This window comes from Bolinopsis microptera, chromosome 11 (assembly GCF_026151205.1).
Source record: "Bolinopsis microptera isolate Bmic1 chromosome 11, MBARI_Bmic_1.0, whole genome shotgun sequence".
In the NCBI taxonomy this organism is placed as follows: domain Eukaryota; kingdom Metazoa; phylum Ctenophora; class Tentaculata; order Lobata; family Bolinopsidae; genus Bolinopsis; species Bolinopsis microptera.
Genome location: NC_087082.1, coordinates 3,330,758 through 3,351,097, shown reverse-complemented (window position 1 = coordinate 3,351,097; position 20,340 = coordinate 3,330,758). Strand labels below are relative to the sequence as shown.

Here is a 20,340-nt window from a genome sequence, read left to right as displayed (position 1 = left end):
TCGATATTAGGAATACAATTGATTTGTTGATAAATGCTAGCCTCACTACTGAATACATTTATTTAAAACTTTCGGAAACTTTTTATAGCTCAATAAAAATCTCTCGTGTTCTCATTTAAATGGCAATCTTGATAAATTTTCTATTTTGATTATAAATATAAATAGTTAAAAATTAACAATCCCAGAACTGCGGTAAACAGCTGAATGATAACATAACTTACCGCCAATAATCTTTTGCTTTGCCAAATATCAATCCCAAGAAAGTTTTACGCTAGTTTATGAAAAATATAAACCAAAACTTCTGAAAATACTAATACATTTCAACGTCCCAATTACTTAATAGAGCCACTCTAAATCAATCGTTTGTCGTACTTATACAAACAAAATTAAACAAAACAAATGGAATATTAAATCTTATTATTCTCTGCATTTGTAACAACAACAGCTAGATAACACTAGATTTTTAGTGACATTTGTGTAAGTGTTCGATTAAAATTAACAAGGTAGACTGTTGGGTTACCACATTATTTTGGTAAAACTGAGGTAACTCAATATAATTTAGGAAATCTATCATAACAAAAAAGTTACCTCTTTTGTTATCCCCTGTCTTGTCCACACAGCAAAAGCTGAAATACCTCACACATAGAAATTGGCCATACAATACAAATAATAGCTGGAGGGTTAAACTAGCTTTATAAGTTCGTGTACCTGAAAGTAGTGAAAAGTGAAGATTGAGTTGTTTTTAATTTATAATTTTTATAAAAACATAGTGTACATAAATTAAAGTTATCGGTGTCGTTTCGAGTATTAGCATCTTGATGGAGGGACTTGCCGTAATAACCAAATGGTATTGTGACGGATGGAATTACAGACACACTACACACACACACACACACACAAAACAGTCCTTATAGAATACACAATCTTACAGGTGGCCAAAAGTCAATTCTTCATACTTCCTGTTTAGAGCTTCATCAACCGAAAAATTTTTCGTAAACATTTTTTCAAATAAGATCATTCGCATTTAGTTGTTTTTGGATAGTAATCGGACTAGAATTTTAGTGATTAATGTTTGTCCTAAAAAATTAAGTTGAGCTGCGCCTAGACCAAATACGAAGCATAAAAGTTTATTCATTACGGTGATCAGTGATTGGCTTACCTAATCACTATAAGTACCCGTTAACCACCCCGTTAAAACCATTATGAATCGTAAGGCTGCCCCAATTAAGGGTCCTGTCACGTATCACATATCACCCTATAATTTCTAACATTATACAAAAGTTGATAATGTTGGTTCGTTTCATGGGGTGCCTAAATCCGTTTCACATCATTTTATAGATCATATGCAACAGAATAAGTAAGTCAGGGCGTCTCTGAAAAAATTAGCTCCCACAGCAGGTCCAAATGATAACAATAGATTTTTTAAGAGGTGAATGCGTGTCTAAATACTCGTATTTCAAATTTTGGCGAAGAATCCCGATCAATAGGGACAGTAGTCTATCTGCAAAACAACAACTCTCAATATAACTCTCGAGTTTATAAACCCAACATATGGTACTTACTTTTGCCCACCCCGATAATAATTAAGTGGCAAGGGACAAAAAATTTGGTAATTATTAAAACAACAACTCCTGTAAGACTTACAATTCTGAGCCATTCATCCAAAATCATTTCGAGTAGATTGCACCCATAAGTCCACCACCACCCAACACAGATGCGAAACCCACAAAAACAGCCACAAATTATCAATGCCCTTATCTATTCATAATCAATTATGCCCATAGTTGCAACTAAAGCAATTGAGTGGTAGTAAAGATAAAATATTCGAAAAAAGATAAAGTAAGGTTGAAAAGTGCATTCCATTGTGATCGTGTTTTGCCCATATGATCGATTCTAATCTAGATAATATCGGAGAACGCGTTTCGCTCGCACATTGGCCTTAAACGATATTCAACGATATTCACGAGTCTTAAAATGCCCCTAGTTTTGAATATATAAGCATACAAATTTCGGACCAATAATGATTAAAACACCTGAACTTTCACTTAACACGTACCTCTCATAATGGGCGGGCAAAAGAAATTGTGAGCTGCGAGATACAAAATTGGCAACTAAGGCTAATTATTTTTCGGTAGGTCTTATAAGACCAAGTTCCGTTGAGGAAATTGTTTGAACAAACCGATCCAACAAAACCTTAATTCAAAAAACCACTTTTTTCCCCTACTAAAATGGATATTACTTTATAACATAAAATTTCTGTAACTTTTATATTATATTTTGACAAGCGTCCTTCAAAATTATGTACTTTTGTATATGGTAGTTACATGGGCGTCGAAACTATCATTCGTACAAAAACTTGTGCTATAAATTGGAATTAGTCCTACCAGTAAGGCCATGCTACGTTGCACCTATGTAATAACAATATCCCCGCGGTTGGCACCACCTACCACAATCAGTTTTGCGCCACCTCCCTTTTTAAGTAACATTTTATGTTGGGATTGGGTTCCCTGTAAAAATCTCCAAAAGAAAGTGTGTCTATTAATTACATGTTGTGTGGCTAGGTGGCGCGATTTGTTTTTTTATCTATATGTCACATATCAAACATACGATTTGCACCCCCCAAATGGCCCCCCCGAAAACCACCCCCCCCTTTGTCCGGACACCAAAAGAGGCGCCATCAGCTCTTTTTCACGGGCACCAACAAGCCAAATTACCCCACTTTTCCCTGACCCGAAAATTTTTGCGTTTTGACTGAAATTTTGATCATGAACCAATCATGATTCGTGAATAATACAATCGCCGAGCTCTCTCTATATCTCCTTAAATTGATATCCGTAGAATACTTAGCTTGTTTTAATAAAATTCCCTAAACTACCAATCATAATTGGTGAAGTGAGTTAAGTCGTTCAACTCACAACCCCTCCCCCTATTATAGGCCCAATTTTTGCAGCCCATATCCATTTTGGGCGACCCTCCCTAAAAATTGAATAAAATTATGTAATTTTTAATATACCATTAATTCTCAAAAAAATTTTTTCTAAAAGAACGCACATTTTGGCTATAAAGTATTAATTGTTCAAACTGCCCAACATTCAACACATTTGCCCCCCCTATTTCCCCCAAACCCAACATGGGTCCAGGCCTCTTTCCTATTTGCTATTGTATAGAAGAAAAAAATACAGACACTAATCTCTTGTCAATTCAAGCGACAATAAATCATGATACTAATAATAAGTATTGAGCTCATTTTAAACAAAGTCAATATATAAAACAATTAAAATTTGTATATGCTCAATTTGTAATGACTATTGCTCTTTGCTATTGAATGAGTCAATGACTGCACTACTGCAAGAATCACCTTAGTTATCACACCAAACACATCCGTAGAGTTTAAACTAAAGACTGAAAACGAAAATTGTTTTGATAGCAACATTTTTTAAGGACGGGAATTACTGTTAACAAACTCCTTTACTTTAAAATGATGGTTTAGTTTAACCAAGAAGAATTAAAAATTCTCTTGTTTACAACAGAATAAACATGTTGTTATAAATTATCAACTAATCGTCGTAAACAATTTTCACTAAAGTGTTTAAATTTCGAGAGGTGTGCGTAGAAATTCATCAACTTATTAAGTACCATCAAAATAAATCTTATCTCAAGGTAAATATTAAAATATTATCATAATCTAATGAATAAAAACACACACACACACACACACACTTTGCTCACTACACTGGACCGCTCCACACGTTGTAAGACAAAGGAAAATGCACAGCCCACAATTTTCAAATTTCAAGATAAGTCATGATGAATGTGGACCCCTATTAACTTAATTCAAAATTTATTAGATGCAATTCGAAATCTTTTTTGTCCAATCAAGATCAACATTGTAGCGGTTGACGACATATTGCTTTCATCCCCTAAATCTTCAAAGCAGCCACACGTAACAATCCACGTTGACCAACTTAGCACAATTACGTTAACAAAATACGTGTATCTGTTCATGCTATTATAATTTTGTCATTTTGGGGTCTTTCTTGCTTATAAGTGGGACTTCCCCTGACTTGAGCAGTAAATTTAATCAGTAAATCGAGCACGGAATTCTATTTTATAGACACAAGGAAATCAATTTAAGGTTTTCATATTTGACCAATATTTCTGTTCCGTGGAAACAAGTTCGCTGCCTCTGTCAAAAGAGAGTGTGGTGATTTTCTATTTTTTAGTGGCCAAACGTCCAGCACGACACAGTCCTTTATTATCTATAATGCCATCCTGTCCCAAACATACCCTAGACAATATTTTTCTTTAATACAAACTTATACATTTTAGCTGCCCCCACCCCAAACGTTATACAATATAGATGTGTGATTCAAATAGAGTGTAATACATATCGTAAAAATCTGAGAGCACAGCCAGAAGTTATTGCATCTGAAGAACGCCCTAAGGTATTTTATATGTTCCTTCCCAGTTACTTTTCATCGATTCGAACTCCCAAAAACTTAACAGATCAACTTGTTTATTGAAATTATCATGTATATTATATTCAAATTTATTGTCCATCTGATCGATCTTTAATGAATAAACACATTTTTAGACATTTACAAAAATTTGTCAGCTCGCAATAAAATAAAAACTAGCTAAAAAAGAATTACCACGCATATTAAGCCACCTATTAAGATTCCCAGATCCCAACAAAATAGAGTCCATCGCGAAAGATGAACATGTATCTACAGTTTCTCATCATATTCAAATCAAACCGTTCTTTGATCTTTCGCTAGGAGAGCAAACTCAAATAGACTTCTCGAGGTGAAATTCAAACAGACTGCTCGTACCTGACAGAGCGCGGCTGGAGGAAGACGTTTGAAAATAAAAGCAACACATCCCTCATCCTTCAAGCCCCTGAGGGACCAATTAATATGAGGAAGATTCGAATGAATTAAAAATTATCACACATCTCCACCTTGGAACATAAAAAGCACATTATAAATTCATTCGTAAAAACTGAACTATCATTGCTCTGTTTTAATATCAATTTATCCAAATATTATTTCACTATAATTGTTGGATTTCGAACCGATAAATTATGGCATAATTAACAAAACAATTTAGGGAGAGCGAGAGCCTGAGAGAGAGAGAATTATCATGTACATTCCTCAGTTTCGTCGTCTTTAAATTTTTCATGCCAACAAGCCATAAAGACGCATCCAATGTCCCGTACTATACATTCTTCAAGTTATTACAATTATTACAGCCTTAATGACAATTATAAAACAATCTTCCCATCATATCGCTCCCACCAAATTTGAAAAAAACCCAACAACCCCAGATCTACGTATTAAAATATAAAATGCGACACTGAAACCCTTAAGTAACGTGTAACACTAAAATATTTTTTTCAAATATTAGAACCGTTGACGAATATCCCACTCGCGCGCGTCTCTGGTAGGTTATAAACCTAAAAAAAAAAAAAAAAAAAAAATACAACATATTAAACCAACTCCGGCTTAAAATATATTAATTTTAATTCATAATGACTTCAAAATGCACGATTTCATACAACTCTGCGTTATAATATAATGAATTCTTGTGCACTTTTTTGTATCGCGTGCGCGCTGGTGGCGCGTAACATGAATCCTTCACGTTCCATTATAGGTACAATATTTACCACTACTAAATCTCTCAAGTCGTCTTCCATATTTTCAGAGGAGTGGTGTAACCCCGACATTATCCATCTTCAATCGATATTTTTCACCTATTTCCCAATCACCCCCCATACATATAAAATCGTCCCATACAAGGATGTGAGAGAGCAAAAACTTCCTCGATTCACTGATATACCTATAAATTACTAATTATCTATTATTCAGCATATCTTTTTTTTAAGATTTAGTTAGTTATCTGATAAGAGTAGTTTCAATATCGTTCAGACCACTAAAAGCGGTTAAAAAGTCACTGACCCATCCGATGTAATATTAAGTATCAGCCGATATTTACATATCACACCCCCCAAAAAACCTAACGCCTTGCTTCTTCTAGATGATAATTTTCAACACACGTGTCTCCGCTCCACATCAATTTACCTTTACGCAACTCTCATTAACCTAGTAGTCATGAACAACGACATTACTTCGCATAGGGTAAATATATATTTTATTAACCCAATTTCAACTGTAGAGTAGTGTGAGAATTGAATTTATTAGTTTCAAGTTCTCTCTCTATCATATCTCTAGTCAAAGTTTTTGAGCGTGATGAGCGGAGCGAGAGTGTGTTGAAAACCAATTCTATTTAATTAAGTTTATTTGCAATAGGTGTTCCTCCGAAAAACCCGTTAAAAAAGTTTTTGCCGTCATTTAATACTCATCATGGTCTACCAGAATAATCATAAATAATCAAGATAAGAGAGAGCAGCGAGAGTCACGTAATCCAAAAAAAGTAAATTTTTTCCACATAAAACTCTGATGATAAAAATACATCTTCACCTCAAATTATACTTGTTAAAACTTAAACATTTTCCCGAAATTATAATTCTTATATCGCAAACATCCCTACCTCACTCACCTCCCCCCCTTCTCTCCCCCCTTCCTCTCTTTTCTTCTGCACCGAACTATAAACTCTCTGCTCTATCACACACCCAAAAAACCTCACCGCCTCGGACTTCTATAGGTGATAAATTTTCAACACACATTCGTGCGCCGTGTGTCACATCAAGTTTACCTTTCCACGCTGCATTACCTTCTATATCATCTCTCATCTCTCTCTCATCTCTAGTCTCTGAGCAATTTAAAGCTTAGATTTTATACCCAAAATCATAACTTTTTGTTGTAATAAAATCTAAGTAGCCCCAAATGTCTCGCTACCTACTTTAATTATACATAGACGAAATTTTTTGAAAAATCCGAATATCTATCTATTTTACTTTTAATATAACCCCTCCGGTTCCTGCGCCGTTAAGCGACGTTTACCCATAAAAATATTTGACTATAAAAGTCTTGTACCTAACCCCACATATTTATTCCTTAACATATAAATAAAGATTGCGAATGACACACGCGCCCCCATAATGCTATGATTATCACATACCATGGTAACTTATATCGACGGCTCCGCGCTAAAACTGCTTACAGTCCGACTGTCACCTATCATACCATTGCTTTCGCGCCACAGCGGCGCGCTGTTTCACAACACTGCAAGCGCAAGGCTCTAGCACTGGATAGAGCAAGGATCCCGCTCAGCCGTCCATCCGCCATCTTATTATTTTTTAAACATAATACCTGGTCCCCAGTACGCGACGCAAGCCGAACTTTGGTTAGAGCAATTTGATGACATGTCAACCTTCAGCCATATCGTTGCAAGTAAACAACGATTTACAAAATCATTTTCCCCTCTACTCCTCCAAGTGTAAATGAAGTCACAATTCGTAATTTACTTATTCAGTTGTGAGAAGTGGTGTTTCTCCGAATATCCGTTAATAGGTCGTTCCGGAAAATCATTTTGAAAAATCGTAAGCCTTTTTGATTGACAATTCAAGACTTTGCACTCGGCGCCCATGTCACTCAGCATCCTAACGAAGGCTTGGTGGTTCGATTAACAATAAGTATCCCCATAACAAGTAGTGTAAACCATTCCGCTACGACCCACATTACAGACTCTGTCTATAAAATCGTTAACGGTGATACACCGCTAAAATATTTTTCCAATCCAACCCGACATCAGATCAACTCCACGGCGATCTCATATATATCTATTATAACCACGCGAGACGTGAAGAGTAGCGAGGATTTTGATATTTTTTATATTTGAGTTTTAAAATATTAAATAAATGCATCACGTTCCCCTACACGATGCCGCGGTTATCGGACTTGTCCCCGATACTATGAAATACAATGCTAACGTATATTATTCCGAACTTGAGAATCTTTACCAAAATACGTTTATATAACATACTACCTTTACCCATAATCGATACAATTAAAATGCAAAACACAAAATTCAGTGTGTACGGAACATAATACTGGTGAGGTCTTTTTACGAATCCGTCATCATTTTGTGGCAGGTGGAGATGAGTGTGAGTTACTAGAAGTGATGGTTGTTTAGAAGGTAAGTATAAAATTTATAGAATTATTTAAAAATATATGTTTATATGAAGTTATTGTGATCCGGTTACTATTTATTTATTATTTAAATAATGTATAATTTCTTGAGTTTATTTTATTGTTTTAATATTATTTTTTTTTGATCGAATTAATATAATTTTGTTAGTTGGAGTAAAGGTATGTACTTTTGTTAGGTGGGATTATAATAATTGTAAAAGTGTTATTTTTGTTAATGTCTTATGCAATGTATTTAATATTAAAAGATGGTTAGGGTAATAGATGTAAATAGTATATTGTGTTGTTATTGGAAGATAGTTTAAATGTTTTATTGTTCTTTGTTTTATTAATAGTAAAATTCATGTAATGTTCTATAAATTATTAAAATGCTATACGTATCGCATTGAAGATTTTTTTTATTTTATTATTAATTTTTATATTATAATAATAGTTATATGAGGTATTTTACTTTTAAATTAATTTAAGTTGTTTTAAGGATGATAATAGAACGCGATCGTAATATTGGGAATAATAGTATAGTGAATTTGACTTATATAATTTCATAAAAAACTTTTTTTAGGTTCGCTAAAACGAATAAAATTATGGTTAGATATTTGAAATGATATATCGTTATTTAAAAACATCAAAATTATTAAGAGGCCCTTAACAAGTATAGTATCATGATCTACAATCAAAGCCGAAGTATTGCCAGTTTATTTGTAAATAATTAACTGCTTAATTAAGTAAGTATAAAAATCAAAAATATTTAATAAAAAAACTCAAAATCAATTGTAAAATAAATATAAAACCTTGCGAAACTTCATATCCTGCACTTTTCTTGAAGCACTTTCTTACACAATTCTATAAATTTGCTTTAATCAACCAAATATTAATTAAACGAATCTAGATTTGTCTACCACATATTTTATTTAAACATAGAAAAATAAAAGCAAACACAATTGTCTAATATAGATCATGCAGAGTTGGTGCGATTAATAGAGCTAAATAAACAACAAATCAATAATAACATCCTAAAGAACGAATAGATGAAACATAATCATTTATTAATTTTAATCCGAGGTTCGCAATTTTTCCGATCTCTCATATGTTTTTTAAAGAAAGTCCATTACACAAAACATAGTCTCTGCGTAATTAATCTTCGCGGAATCGCATAATAGAGAGTGAAAATATAATGTTTCTAATACTCTTTAAACGATCTTATTTGATTTATTCGATTTTTTAGATCCTTTGTATCGCAACCATCTGCATTGATCGATTATTTGAAAAATGTCGTTTTATCTATTATTGTGATTGTGTTAATAGATATCTGTTGGAGCAAAGAGTAGTTGGGTGCGTAGTGCATTTATATAATAGTGTTAATATAATTGTGAGTATTTTACAAAAAAGTGCTTCCATACCGAAAAAATTTTAAGTTACAAGCTATGATCTTTTCATTTTACTATATTCTTTAGTTTCATACCTTTAAAATCTAACTAGTTGTCTTGATTTCCATATTTACAATACATTAAAGACAGTTATTTCATTTCACTAATCAAACTGAAACTGCATACCTTCCTTTAGTCTATAGATCCATGCATATAATACTGTAAGAATTAATAATATTGCCTATCGCTTTATCGATCGATTCGACTCGTATATCATAGTTTTAAAGATCCGCCGCCCTGCCTACGGTTATAAATAATAATTGTTAGTTTCTTCTCTTGGACCTTTTTGCATTTGATCATTTTAGAACTATTTGACAATAGCGTATAGATTTTCAATATCATAAATAATCGCCTTATTTTTTTCTTTCAAATATTTCGTTAAAGTTGAAGTTTATTTTTCCTTTATGTAGGAAATTTTTGATCATAATCATATCTAATTAAGATTTTTTTTTATTCCCTTCAATGTTACCAAGGTATTCCCATATTCTAATCTTAATACAACGTGTTCTATTTTAATCTCAAATATAATAATAACCGTTCGTTTTCTAATACCCGCGTTCGTAAATTTCATGAGTGCCCCTTTCCTGCATATAATGATGAAGAATAGAACTGTCATCCTACCTCATACCCAATACCTGTGACAAATTTGACGGTTCTGCAACACAAAAATACCACAGCAAATAGAGTAAATATACCACCCAACGATCTCAGACAATTATTAAACACTAACATGTATCCATCGATCATGATTATCAAAGTTAGTTATACTTATTGGATAATATAGCGACCTTTCCGAAGTAAATCTTGGGCCTAATTTCATAACTGTAAACGTAATGTTACTAATTTTTACGCTAAATTGATTCAAATTGCTGCAACAGTCATAAATCCCATCTGAAAGGATTTATTAACACATGATCGTACAGCTCACTTACAATAACCTTTGCTGGTTGGTTTGTATGTGGTGTCCTGCAACATAATTATGTAGGCTTGAGCAAATGCATATCCAATCACAAATATATTTTACAGACTCTAGCAAATCTTTTGTGTTTCCCCATTTCCAATTTGTATCACGTCTTACTGACGCGTCAGTAATTTCATATCATAGAGATTTCGCGGAATGACAGTGCTAGCGCGCCCAATAATATCACTTCGTGACCCTAATGTCATTTCCACTTAGTATCGGGGCAAAATCACATACAGGCCGCGCCCACGTGCCTGCGGGCCTACAACGTGAGGCAAATTTTCATTACTTAAAAATGCAATATACCATCAAAATTTCTACAACCCATAATTATTGTTGTGTATAACCTATGCGGCGAGAGTGCGCTCCAGAGTTGAGACCCAGACTCCGTCGCGGCTTGAATTGAACAAATAATGTTTAAGATATCTCCCGTAACCCGAGTTGTTTGGGCGGCGTGCGGTGAGAGAGAGATGCGTTACACGCGAATCGCGATTACACGACTTGACTACTGCGCGCTCAAATTATTTTTTTTAGAAAACCTACATACAAATAGTTTGACAGTGGATGGTTGCATCCACTCCACAAGAATGATTTTTTTAAATTTCAATCAAGAGATGGGCGCTTGCAGAATTGTAATCACTCCTCTATCTATACCTATATCCTCTCTCTCTAAGTTGTGTGTTAGTTGTGTTAGAATTTTTAATGATTTGTTGGGTAGGATTTGTTATGTAGTAGGTTTGGGATAGGAAGGTGTGCGAGTGCGTGAGCTAAAGAGATTATTAATTATTGATAATTAGTTATTAATTATTAGATGTGAGTTTGTATAGGATTGATTTGGGGATATTAATTTCAAAGAGAAGGATGGTAGGTCAGAAAATGAGTGTGGGTGTGTTTATTTTGATTGTGGAATATTGTATGATGTAGAAAAGGGAGATTGATGTAGTTAAGAGAGGGATTGTTTATTAAAAGATGAATTTGATATGGGTGGGTTTAGGATAAATGGTTAGATGTGTACATAAGGAAGTAATGTTTATAGTATTAGTGGTTGATTGATTATAAGGTAGAAAAGATAAGTATGAGATTTGGGGTGGTGTGGGTTGTTATGTTTTAATGGGGAAGATGTTATTATAGATGTGAAATTTGAATGTTAGGGATGGATTAAGGAGAGTTAAAATGTTTAAGTAAAGTGGTGTTAGAATTTTTATAATTTGTTGAAGGAAGTTGGGATTATTTTGGGAAGAGATATGGGTTTGGGAGAAAATATATTGGGGTATTAGGGTTTGGATTTGTTTAATTTTTGGGTGGGGATTGTTAGTGATATGAGGGGGTTTAGGGAGTGTGGAGGGGATTGTAGTATAATGATAGAGTTTGTTTAGGGTGGTATATATAAATTTAGAGGGTCTTGAGTTTAAGAGTATAAATTATAGGTTGGGGAGGGGGGTTGTAGTTGGGGTTGTGGATAGATTTGTTTATATTTTTTGATTTGTTGGGGATTGTTTTGGTGTTGGAAGGGTTTTGTGTTGGGTTTTTTTGGGGGTAGGTTTATATGTGTGTGGTAAGTTAAGATTTGGAAAAGGATGGTGGTTTTTGGAAGTAGGGAGTGTGTTTTGAGAGATGTGATGTGTGAGTGTGTTGGTGGGATTTGTTAGGTTTTTAGTTTTGTGGGTTTTAGAGTGGAAAATTTTAAAGAAAAGAGAATTGGGTTTGTTTGTGTTTAAGGAAGGGATTATTTTGAAGGAGAGGTGGGGTTGGAGAAAATGTGATATTGTATTAGTTGGGATTGTTTAATTTTTGGGGTGGGAGAGTTTGTTTTTGATATAGGGGTTTAGGGAGTGTTGGAGGGATGTAGTATAGAGTGGATAATTTTTTAGTGTAAATAGAAATTTAGGAGGATTTTAGTGATAAAGTATTAAATATAAGTTGGGGAGTGTAGATTTTGTGATGTGTTGGTTGGATAGATTAATAGGATATAGGTATAAAATATAGGAAGTTAAGTGATAAAGTTAAGAGGTGAGTTGAAATTAAAGTTAAAGTAAATTGAAGGTTATTTTAGTGAGTTTAAGTTAAGTTATTTGTTTATTAGGAAGTGTAGATTGATAGTGATTATGGGGGGGAAAGTGTAGGGATTAGGGGTTAAAGTGATGGTGGAGTTATAGATTTTGTATGAGTGGTTGGGATTAGGATCGCGCTGGTGTGTTAAATATATAAGATCGAGCTGTTGTGGTTGTAAGTTTTTTATTGGTAAGTGTTATAATATGAATTAAAATGAGTGTTGTTTAATATTTAGAGAATTTTATTGTTATGATGAGTATTGTATGGAGATAAATTGTTTGAAAGATGGGGAATGATGGTATGTTTTTTGAATGTTTTTTTTTATGAGGGGAATGTAATGGGTTTGTGTTAAGTATTAAGAAAGTGAGGAGATTAGAATTTGTGGTTTATTTGTGGTGTAGTGTTATAAAGTTTATTTTAGGGTATAAAAAGAGATGGGTGATTTTAGATTGATGGTGAGAAGGGAGTTTGGTAGGTGTTATGAGGTTTGGTGATGGGATTTTGTTGTGGGGTGAATAAGTTATGGTGTAAGATTAATGAGGTAGAAAGATAAGGAAGAATGTTTTTGTTTAGATATTTTTATGAGAGTAGTAGCGAAGTAGTGAGGAGGAATAGGGGAATTTTAGGGGGTGTGATTAGGGGATGGGGAAATTTTTGGAGATGTGGTTTGTATGTGAGGTTTAATGGGAGATTGTGATATTTTGTGATGGGGGTAGTTGTAGTTGGGGGATGTGAGATTGCGTGTGTGGGTATAAGTTATGGGGGTTATGGAGTTAGAATATAGTTTGGTAATGGAGGTCTGATATTTGGGTAGGGGGGGGATTTAGAAGTTGAAGTATATGATTTTGAGAAAGTTTATAGGGTGGATAAAACGAAGAAATATGTTATATTGTTTTAATAGAGGGTGAGAGTTTTATGTTTAAAGGTTATTGATGAGAAGTGTTATTGTGTGGGGTTATTTGATTTTTATTTAGTTGAAGATGTAGTGTTTGAATATGATATTTATTTAGTTTATTATGATTTAGGATGGATAGTTTTAATATGAGGAAAGAATTAGGTATTGTAGGATTGAGATAAATTGTTAGGGAATTGTTTTATTGGATGAGGTTTGTGGAGTGGAGGATATGTTTAGTAAGTTTTTGTTTTTTGATAGGTAGGAGAGATAATATTATGATTAAGAGAAAATAAGAAAAGAAATTTGGAGTTAAATGGGGTATAAGTGGGGTTGATATAAGAAATGTATTAGTGTGCGGGATAATTTAGAGGTGTTAGTGGATTTAATTTTTGTAGGAAAGATGTAGGGGATATTAGTAAGTTGTTTTGGGTTTAAGGAGAGGTGAGTAGTGAAGGATAGAAGATAGATAGTTTTGTGGGAGGGTGGTTTTTGAAATATTTAGGTGTGGATAGATATCGTTGTATGAAGTGCCAAGAAGATTAGAGGTAATGGTGAAGGTAGAGTGTTTTGGAGAGAGATTGAAGGATAATGGGATAAGAAGTAGTTTTGTGGATAAGAGAGGATTTAAATAAAGTTTAGTTAATTGATTAAAAAATAAAGATTGTATTTATAGAGTGTTAGTTGGGAATCATCATCATATCATCTCATCTCTATATCTCACAAATGATTTGGGAAGAATTTGAGTTTTATTATAGATAATTAATATGTTAATGATTATGTGGTATTTATTTGATTTAAATTTATTTGTGGTATGGTGGTATAAGTGAATATATAATTTTTTGGTGAGTTTGTTTTGATAGATGTGAGAGTGCGCGTGGAGTATTAGGTAGATTGTTGTTTTGTGTGGGTAATGTAGATGATATTTTAGTATGTTTGGGGTTTTTGAATGGTGTTTTGTGTGGGTGTGTAGGTTTTTGTTGTTGGAAAGAAAGTTGTTTGGGTTTAAGGGGTGTTTTGGTTTTAGTTGTGAAGTTGTGGTTATGTGTGTTTAATTAATGGAGTTGAAAGGTTTTATTTATTTGTGAGGTTAAGGAGAAGGAAGTTTTAGTTTTATGATGAAGTGTTTGTTTAATGGTAATATTAGGGGTGTAAAAAAAGATTTTTATGATATAAGAAGATTTTATTGGGTGGGGGATGGAAGGAGTGGTAATTTTTGAGTAATAGTGTTAGGTGATATTTTAAAAGATAAAGGATGGATGAAGAGATAGAATGAAGTGTATTTATTATTTTATTTGTTATTATAGATTTGGTATTGGTATTTTATTGGGTTGGGGGGTATTTGTTTGGTATGGGGTATTGTATTTATTGTAGTGTTGGTAGGGGTAGGGTGGTTGTGGAATGGTTTTAAGAGCGAAACGACTTGGTAAAAAAAATATGTTAGGGTGTGAGATCATGTTGAGGTTAAATAATTGAAAGTTATAGAAAGGAATAAAATAGGAGAATGAGAGTAAATTTTAGATTGTTGTTATGTGTAGTTTTATAGGTTAGAATAATACAAAAATGGAGTGAGAGATGTTTATATTGGGGGTTTTGGAAAGTTAAGATTTTTTATTATTTAGTTTTATTTGAGGTTAAAAATTTTATAAATTGTGACGATTTTTCGGCGGAGGGGTGAGGCCAAACACAAATGTATGCACAGCACCCACTTCATCTGATTGTACACGTTATACTGTATATGTGATAATATTATTGTTAGTAAGGTTATATTAGGAAATTAAGGTGAGTAGGGTAGATAATTTGATAGTGGATAGGGTTATATTGGAAGATTTTAAAAAATGGGAGGATTTTAATGTTAGAAGGTGGGAAACAATGATTAGCGACAAAGTTGAGAAAAGAAAATGGGTGAAAGAATATATGGGGGAAAGTAGTGGAGATTATTAGGGGTCAAATAGTTTTTGAATATGGAGCAATTTAATAAAATTAAATTCGTTAAAAATAATAGAGGTTTTGATTGTTAACCTCACACTACTGGGACCTATATCTATCTCTATTAGCTATAGAGATCGAAGCTATAGATATGTGGTTTAAATTTGTGAATATGAGGGATATATTAGTAATTTTTTTTAGTGGGAATATGTTATTGAATTTTGGTGAATGGATAATTTGGTATTTGTGGTGTAAGTTGTGTGTTTGTGATTTTTGTTGATTAGGTTGTATAATTTTGTTGTTCTGTATTTTGGGTGGGGGGTTTGTGAATGTGTGTTTTTGTTGGATGGAGGTGAGGATATTATTGGAGATTATTGTGTTTAAAGGTATTATTTGTTATGGAATGGTAAATAATATAGGGGGGGAATAGAAATGAGGTTGGAGAGGGGTGTTCGTTGTGAGTGAGAGAGTACAGAGAGATATAATTGTGATTATTTTTATATTAGGGGTTTAGAGTGTTTATAGGGATTATTGAGGGTTGAATTGGCGATTTTGAGGTAGAAAGTGTGATTTTTTTATGTATTTTTATATAATGAATTTGATAGGGGGAAAATAGTTTTATGGTGTTATATGTTGGTTTAGGTAATAATTGGAGGTGATTATTTGATTTTTTTTGTGTTAGGTATGATTATCACATCTTTGGATGGGGGAGTGGGATATAAGGGTGGGGAGGTAGTTGGATTGGTAAGTTTGTGGGTGTTATAGATTTGTTGAGGATATTGTGGGGGTAGTTGATTGTGAATATTGTATTATTGTGGTGTATAATTTTGATGGTAAAATGTGTGTGCTGTTTATAATAGGTGGTTGTGTTGGGGGGATTGTATGTAGTATTAAGGATGGTGAAAAATTTGGATTTGGAGTGTGTGTTAATAAAATGATTGTTTTTATAAGTGTGGGGTGAGGTTAGTAAAGTGGGTGATTTAGTTGTATTTGGATGATAGTTTTTTGTGGTTTATTGTATTGTGATATGGTTGTAAAGGTATTTTGGGTGGTTGGTGTGTAAGTATTATATGTTGGATAAGTTATGAATGTTGGTAGGGTTAGTAAAAGGTGATAGTTAGTTTAATTGATATGTTTATATATTTTTTTGAGGGGTGATAGTGAGGATAGGTTTAGTATTAAGTTGGTGGATTATTTATGTTGATTTATAGTGTTAAGATGAATAGTGAATATATAATTTTGATTTTGTAAGGATGGGTTTTTTGGTATTATTTAGGAGTGGTAGTAGTTTTGAATGGGTAGGGAAATAAAGTGTGGGTTGTTTAGGGTTTAGATATTGGGGATGTTGTAATTAAATATTGTATTGGGTGTAAATAAGAATGATTTTGTGTGTAAATTATAAGTTTTAGGTTTGTTGGGTAGTGGTATTTGTTTTGGGTTTGTTTTTATTATTGAAAAGAAGGATAGTAAGGGATGTATATTTGTGTAATGGGTATTAAAGAATATGTTGGTTGGTTTAATATTTAGAGTTGAATGAGTGGATAGGAGTAATTGTATTTGTTATTTGAGAGTGTTGTTTGTGTTATTTTGTGGTGTTAAATGTAATTTTGTTAATTAATGATAAGTTAGTAAATAGGGGTAATTTAATAGTTTTTAATGTATAGTAGGGGGGTATTTTGATTTTTTTATTTGGTTTGAATGTTTGGTTGTTTAAGGTATGTTTGTTGAGATGTGAGAGCAGTGCTAAAGTAGTAGTATGATGTTGTGATAAGCAGAAGGGTGTGGATGTAGGTTTAGATGTAGAAGTAATTATGTTGTTAGTGTATTGTGGGTGTAGTGGAGAGGTTATTATGGTGGTAGTTGAGTAGTTTTTGATTTGTTGTTGGTAGTTAATTATCATGGTTTATATGGTGTTGGAGTTGTTTTAGAGGGAATTTTTATGTATATTATTTGGGTTGATGATGGATTTAGTTGAAATTTTTAAAAAGTTATAAATTGATGTTATTGTTGTTTTAATATGTGTTTGTTGAAGTTTTGTATTGTTTGTTTGATATGTATTTTATAGGATTGATGAGAGTATATTTTTTTTATTTTGAATATGTAATTGGATAATTTTAGTTATGTTGGGTTAGGTTAATGTTTATTGGATATGAGGTTAATAATATGGTTTAAGAAGGTATTTTGTTAATAATTATGTGTTGATATTATTTTTTTAAGTGTTGTATGGTGTTAAAATAATGGTTGTAGTGTTTGAATTTTATATGATAATTTTATTTTATGTTGATGTGATGGGAATAAATGTTGGGTATGTGAGTAGGTTGATATATGGTATATTTTTTTAGTTTTATTAGGAGTAGATGGTTTTTATAGTGAGGTTTATAAGAGGGAGTAAAAAAGAATAATTTGATTATGATTTTTTTTTATAGATAGATGTGTTTGATGTTTATGTTTGAATTTTTTGTTAATAATAGATTAGATTATGTAGATTTTTAATATTTTGGTAGTTTAATTTTTATTTGTTTTATATATATATATATATATATATATATATTTAAGTTTTTGAAGTGGGTTGTAGTGAGTATTTTTTAAAATTTTTTTTTATTGGTTTGTAATTTTTAATGTTAAAAATTAGTTTATAAGTTGTTTTATTTGTTATAAGAGAGTTTAAATGTTAGAGTGAAAGTTTAATAGGTTTGGATGATTGATAAATATCTATATATCATTAAATAAAGTAGAGGTTATATTTTTTTTTAAATATGTGTTTTTAATTTTTGAGTTTTTTTGTTTTTTATTTATTGATTAGATATTTTTTGAGGTAGAGATGAGAGAGAGTTAGGTTTAGGATTTTTTTGAAGTTTTAGTGGTTTGTAAAAATTATAAGATAATATTATTTGAATATATTGTATAGTTAGGTTTTTATTTTTAATTTAATTTTAATATAATTACAGTTTATATGATTTTTAAAATAGATTTTTGTATGTTTGTTATAATGGTAGTTTGTTGATAAAATTATTTTGGGAAGTTATATATTTATTTTTTTTTTAAAAATTTAATGATTTTTTATTATAAAGAAATTAATATAGAGAATAAAAATAGAAATAATTTTTAGTTAATGATTAGTTTGGGTTTTGAGGTAAAAAAGATGGTGGTATAAATTTTTTTTTTAAGTAATTTATTATTTTTTAGTTGATAAAGAAGATAAATATAATAGAATAATATTTGATTTTTTTAGTTTGATGATTTGATTGTGGTTTTGAGGTAAAATTTATTGGAATGAAATGTGTTTTTTTTTGTAGAAGTTAAATTTAATTATTTTTAATTTTGTAAGAGATTTAATAATAATATAAAATAATAAATTAATATTGAGTTTAATATTAGAAAATGTATTTGAAAGTATGTGTTTATTTTTAAAAAAGATGATTGTTTTTTAAGTAGAAATATTGTGTTTTTTGGGATAAGTAAATTAATATTTTTAATTGATAAGAATAAATAATGAATAAAAAATAAAATGAATTTTTAGTTTATTTTATTGTTTTTGATAAAAAAATGGAATAAATGGTGTTTTTTGGAGAAGTAAATTAATAGTTTTTTAATTGGGAATAATTTAAAGATATAGAAAAATAAAAAGAAATTTTGTAGTTTGAATATTTTAATGATTTAATTATATTGAGTGTAAAAAGTTAGATTTAAGTTGAAAGGTGGTTTTTTGTTAAATAAAAATTAATATTTTTATAATGTAAAAGAAAGAAAATAAAGAATATAATAATAAATAAATTTTTTTTTGATATTGAATGTTTTGATTTGTTTTTAGGTAAAAGTATGGGGAATTTAATGGGGTGTGTTTTTTGTAAGTAAATTAATTATGAATTAATTTTGAACAAGATAACTAGATAATAGAAAAGAATAATGAAGAATTTTGCGGTTTACTGATAAGACAAGATTAAATCTTTAACCCTAGCATTTTTTTCTTAAGTGTGCCCAGTTTATATATTTTTGTGCTGAGATCACCAACAAGCATAAAAAAAAAGGGTTTTACTCGGGTGGTTCAAGACCACACGTGGGCCAGCTCCCAGAGTGTTGGCGAACGCCATCCCAAAAATTTCTAAATCAACATATCCCTTACAAATACATCTGAGAATTCTTAAACCATATAAATTATGTCCGTTTGACCCATTTTTAGTAAAATTTTTCTATTTCCCATACCTCATAAAACCAAGGTTCGAACTCTCAAAAACACCATCACCACTCCCAAGGCCACCCCATCCTTAAATAGCTAAATCCAGAAATCATTGAAAATCCCTTATACCCCCGGATGCGATTTAGTCAGAGGTGCCCATGGTTTTTAGTAGTAAAATTATTCGCCTACCCCAACATCATAAAAAACCAATTTTGACCTCTCAAACCACTCAGGCCACTCCCACCACGCCTCATCCCAAAATAATTGAATGACGAGAAGAGAGCAATTACTAATCCATCTGAAATCGGTGTACCCACGTATGCGTTTGATCCGGAGCCATTGTTTAATGAGAAGCGAAATAGTAACTATCCCTAACCATCATATTAACCAAGGGAGACCTATCATACCTCTTCCACTACACGCAACAAAACATAATAGCTTAATAATTATTATAAAGATTAATTCTTAAAAACCCGTAATGTTGTAATAGAGTGAGTGCGAATGAAAGTATAAAAATGGGTTTCTAAGTAAATTTAATCATTTTTATTTTTGTAGACTCTCAACCCAATCAGCCACTCCCAGGGCCAACGCCCATACCCTTAAAATAACTGAAATCTCAGGTAAAATATCAAATTGAAAAATCTTACCCCCTATGCGATTATTTCCGGTATCCCAGTTTAGTATAAAAATTTCTGCCTACCCAAACCATCATAAAAACCAATTTTGACCTCTCAAACCCGCGCAGCCACTCATGCCACGCCCATCGCAAAACTGTAATCAGATCAAAGTCCATA

General features: G+C 31.9%; 2 protein-coding genes across 2 annotated transcripts in view; one reads left to right on the top strand and one right to left on the bottom strand.

Moving 5' to 3' along the window:
• Positions 1-11,017, bottom strand: part of LOC134823357 (S-adenosylmethionine synthase-like) — a 63,446-nt gene extending 52,429 nt beyond the window's left edge. The window contains exon 1 of the mRNA XM_063834787.1: positions 11,014-11,017. The gene's annotated coding sequence lies outside the window, so the exon portion shown is untranslated. The remainder of the gene's footprint in view (positions 1-11,013) is intronic.
• LOC134823249 (protein RRP5 homolog) overlaps positions 1-20,340 on the top strand; it is a 118,889-nt gene that overhangs the window by 14,711 nt on the left and 83,838 nt on the right. The window lies entirely within an intron of this gene.